General features: G+C 39.4%; 1 long non-coding RNA gene across 1 annotated transcript; it reads right to left on the bottom strand.

Moving 5' to 3' along the window:
* Positions 1-3,128: 3,128 nt before the first annotated feature.
* Positions 3,129-4,773, bottom strand: LOC310745326. Its single transcript, XR_014540081.1, has 3 exons — positions 4,340-4,773; positions 3,377-3,490; positions 3,129-3,254 (listed from the first exon to the last, which is right to left on the bottom strand). It is a non-coding gene; the product is annotated as an uncharacterized lncRNA (long non-coding RNA).
* Positions 4,774-5,086: the final 313 nt, after the last annotated feature.

Genomic DNA, 5,086 nt, shown 5'->3' with positions numbered 1-5,086 from the left:
AAGGTGCCAATCTCATTGCCACATCTCTAGCACTTAGAGTTAATCCTGTATCCAGAAGGGCAGTCATGTTAGTGTTTTGCAATTTAGGAAACAATAACCTGGAAAACAAAGGATTGTATCCAATGCTAGTCCTACACAGAGTAGACCCATTGAACTTTCTGGACCTGTTAGACATGCTCATTAATAGGTCAGTGAGTCTATTCTGAATAACGCAAGCATTGGACACAACCCATTGTGAGCTATCTTCCAAAAGACCAAATATTTCTCAATATTCCACAGCTCTTTTTTCCCTTTAAAAATATGAAAACACCAAATAGTTTTACAGAATACTGTTTATTGGTAACATTCAGATGCTCTCCTTGGTAACAAGGGCTTGAGTATATTATGTGTTTTCCATTATACATTTATATATGTGAATGCATTAAAATATAATACAATATGTACAAACATAACCAGTCAAAATGTCATTCCACACCCAAAGAAATTACAGACATACAACTTATATATTACAAGTCAAATCACAAAGACTAAAGATGCTACTGTAATACAGGCTTCTTTCAAGCAAGTATCCATTCTTGTAACTTTGCCTTGCTTGAAAAGGATACACATGGTTTGTTTTCCGCATTATATTAAAGAAACACAATTTGTAATTGGCAATAATATGTTAGTAGATTTTCACATCCCCAGTGAAAAGGGTGGCATTTTGCATGCTATCATTAATGACAACATGGAGGTGACACGGCATGTAACAAGTATCCACTGACATTTCCATTGTGATTATTCCATCACTGACAATGTTTTTCTACCTAAATCCTAACCGTTCCATATATAGATGCATTTCAGGTGAGAGCAGTAGACCTGACATAGCCCTGTGGGAGACGGGAAGAAGGTTAATAAGGAAAGAGCAAGGAAAAGACTTACAATAGGTTAGGTGGTTGACATAAGAACTCATAAACCACAAAATTTATAATATTTATTCATGGAAATATAGTCATAACCAAATGTGTCCTTAGTGTCCTTTCTTGAGAACTTGACAACTCTCAATGCTAATTTTGCTATCTTGAGTGCAGTCCTGTGGAAGTTATTCTTGTGTGTGAGCCCAGCAGAAATCAGTCAGACTTGCATACCTGTAAAAGATCTCAGGACACTCGTCTTTAGGCTGTGATCATGACATTGTTAGAATTCCTGCTCCATGATTGCAGTCATGGGATTGTTGTCTTTCACATGACAGTATATGTTTTGACTCCACAGAGTGGGAAGTGACGGAAACAGGATGTTTGTGTTACTGTGTTCCGTGAAGTGGGACTATTGTCCTTTGTTCTTTTTCTCTTTGCTGTCTGATGCTAGAGAGAGAGGGAGCCATGTTGCAGTGCTCCGTGTGTGTTTATATGTAAATAAAATAGATTAGCCAAAATGCTGCATTGCTGAGGTCTGTTACGCAAGTTGCACAAACTCTGCAGATTCCTAAGTGTCGGTTGGCATCAGTCACTGTGATGTTCAGGCAGAAGAAAGCATTTGAAGCACCCGAACGATCGACCAGGAGGGAGGGAACATGCCAGTCGGGCATGTGTCTCTGCCAGGGTCCTACTCAAGTGTAGGGTGAGCTCCTGACAGATATTACATAAGGAAGAAAAGAGAGGGGGAAACTCAGAGGTGCGCAAGAAATGGTGGTTTATTGCAGTCTGAGGTGTTTCAAAGACGCATCCTCAAGAAGAGAGAGAAACCACTTTAAACAGCCATAACACTACAGTGGTACCTCGTTCCGGAGGTCCGTACTTAACCTGAAACTGTTCTTAACCTGAAGCAGCACTTTAGCTAATGGGGTCTCCCGCTGCCGCCAGAGCACGATTTCTGTTCTCATCCTAAAGCAAAGTTCTTAACCCGAGGTAATATTTCTGGGTTAGCGGAGTATGTAACCTGAAGCGTATGTAACCTGAAGCATATGTAAACCTGAGGTACCACTGTAGTTTCCAAAATAGGTCAATGGTAAGTCAGTTTGGTGATGATGGGAAAGTCTTCAACACATAGGCATGACATTCCCTCTGGGCTATATTGCAAGTCATTGAAGTAGAGAAAGCAGCCCTCTTCCATTGTTTCAAGTTTTGCCTCTGACCAAGGCATGTTCATTATAAATATGTCTCTTGAGAGCAGTGGCGTAGCGTGGGGGGTGCAGGGGGGGCGGGCCGCACCGGGCGCAACATCTGGGGTTAGGGCAAATCCATGGGTTAGGGGGCGCAAATCCACGGGTTAGGGGGCGCAAATTACTTGCCTTGCCCCGGGTGCTGACAACCCACGCTACGCCACTGCTTGAGAGCTCTCTCCTTTCCATGTGACTGTAAACCAAGGAAATGCAGGGTTGAGGACTGCCACACAGAGAGCGCTCTCTACAATACAGGTAACTTGAAATTACATGCATTTAAATTATGCTCGTTCAGCTTTATGCACTTGGCAAAAATAAATTAAAACAAAGACAGAAAGGGGGGAAAGGGGACAAGCAACTGAGGAGGAAACTTTGGTAATCCCACCCACCACTGAACCCAATGTGTTCTGACTATATGCGATTTTGGTATTTGGGGGTTGAAACCTAATGCCATTTCCTGAACTTTTCTGCTAGCATGAACAGAACCTCTGAAAATGGGCTAGTGTTTCATAAGTTTATTTTAGATAATAGTTTCAGTTGCTCCTGAAAAGAGCCTTCTGCTCAAAATGCATGGGGTCTTAAAAATTGCATTGCTGCTTATGTATCTTTGAGGTTTTTCCTCCCTTTTCTCCCTGGGATTGGTGCCTCTCTATCTTTTCTGTTTCTTGATACTGCTTAAAACCAGTATATTTCTTCTGAGTCCGCCAGCTCGTCAAGACCTTTGCCATAATCCAAAGCATCGTTGGAAGTGCAGTATACTAAACACCAGCTGTGAACTTTCTCCATTCACTTCAATGGAGCAGATGCTGGTGTCCCTTGAAATTTGGTAAGAGTAGAAGTCTGCATGTGTAGGGGAGTCTGAGGGATGTATTGGAATAATAATAATAATAATAATAATAATAATAATAATAATTCATTTTTTATACCCCGTCCGTCTGGCTGGGTTTCCCCAGCCACTCTGGGCGGCTTCCAACAAAAGATAAAAAAATACCTTAAAACATCAGTCATTAAAAACTTCCCGAAACAGGGCTGCCTTCAGATGCCTTCTAAACGTCAGATAGTTGTTTATTTCTTTGACATCTGATGGGAGGGCGTATAGTATACACCAACAGAACTGTAACATCAACAGAAAGAAAAGAAAAAAGCTAATATATGTAATAGCAGATTTATCACAGTACCATCAGACAAACTCAAATAAAATAGCAACAATAATCTCCCCCCCCCCTTCCAACTCACTTTTTGTGTGCAAATATATAGAAGTGTGAAACTGGTGTTGCAAAAATGGAAACCGTTTTACTATCTGAGGATTCAAAGAAACAGTGCCAAACAGCTGCAAAGGACTTCAGTTTCCTGCAACAAAAGTACACCATAATTTTAATACAAATGAAAACAGAGATCCTGTACTTTTAGTAGCCACTGGCCTACTTATTAGAAGCTCCTCTTACTGCTCACAGCCAGGAAACACATAAATTCTTACCAATTCAAGAGATCAGGGAATCATCGAAGCATCGAAGCATCCCAGCATGGCACCTTTGATCTTTAGTGAGTGACTGTCCCACCATTTCTGTGATTGTGACTGAGTAATTTTTTTAGTGATAGGATGCTAATATTTGTTTATTTTTAAAATTGGACCTACTCTTTTGATTAACTTTGATATTACGGACCATATCTGCCTAATGAATATAACAGGGTCATCTGTAGCCTAGTTTGTATCAAAAAAGACAGATTAATGATTGAAACAAACACAGATTCTCCTCAAGGACTCTGAGGAGGATCATGTATAAAACATATTAACCCAAGAGTTGACAAGGTATTACAAATTTCCCACAACTGATTGAATCCACAGATAATCTTACTATCTCCCTGATAACATTTGCAAAATGAAATTCTTGAGTGCTACCGAAGCCATATTTTTTTACTGAGCCTGTCATCTGGAAATGACATACTATAAAAATGCCAGGGTCCATGAAAAACTAGATATTAGATATATACAATTATAATAAACGGGAATGAGATACAGATAGCAGAAATTCTTAAGAAGAATAGAAAGACTAAGGTGATGAAGTATGTTTGTTGTACTTTTTGTACATACTATTCCGTTGTTTCCTAATTTCCTTTTCTTAATATTGCATCACAGAACTATAAAAAAAGTGATTTTTAGTTAATTTCTAAGTATACCATTGAAATTAACAGGATTACCTGATTGTAAAATAATGTAGCAGTTGATAAGATGGGCTAACCTGGGTGGAAAAGATGACTAATATAACTGTTTGCACGTGTACCTACACTTTCAATCCAGAATGTTTTCTTAGATTTATTTAAGACTGTAAATTTCAATTTTATAGTAGCTGTCTCACAATTTGTTCTGTTTTGCAAAATGTCATCTGCCGCCATTCAACATTCTGCAAGGATGAAATAAAGGACACTTGTGTCTCATATTTTCCCCCACCCCAGAGACAATTTTCTGTCTCAAGCTGCTTGGGGCTGCCTGCATTATAGTAATGGAGTCCATAAAATGTAATAAGCAAAAGGTGTACTTTAATTAGCCAAGTCATGCTTTGAATGAATAAATCATGTAGATGCATCTGCAAGGCTTACACAAGTTTAGCTCATAATAGTAACTGAAGATAGAATTTGTTGATAACAGAGTGCTCAGTTCTAGCATTGTGATCCAGGTCAATAACTTGACAAACTTTTGTCATGATCCTGCCTGGGAGGCTGAAACTAACTTGTATGTGGCTTTGTGGGTGGGTAGCTGAATGGATGCAGCATTTTACTGCCAAATATTGTTTGCCTAAAGAAAGCAAGGTAATTGGTTGTTGCCTGTTATGAACCACAGAAGAGAACAGAGGTCATGTCTCCCAGCGCCCTGAACACACAACATTTCCAAGGATTCTTTGGGGAAAGCCATGATTGTTTAAGCGATATAAGTGTGTTTTAAATGCA

This window comes from Podarcis filfolensis (assembly GCF_964270895.1).
Source record: "Podarcis filfolensis genome assembly, chromosome: 12".
NCBI lineage: Eukaryota > Metazoa > Chordata > Lepidosauria > Squamata > Lacertidae > Podarcis > Podarcis filfolensis.
Note: the sequence above shows the minus strand (reverse complement) of the source record. Positions and strands in the feature narration are given on the sequence as shown.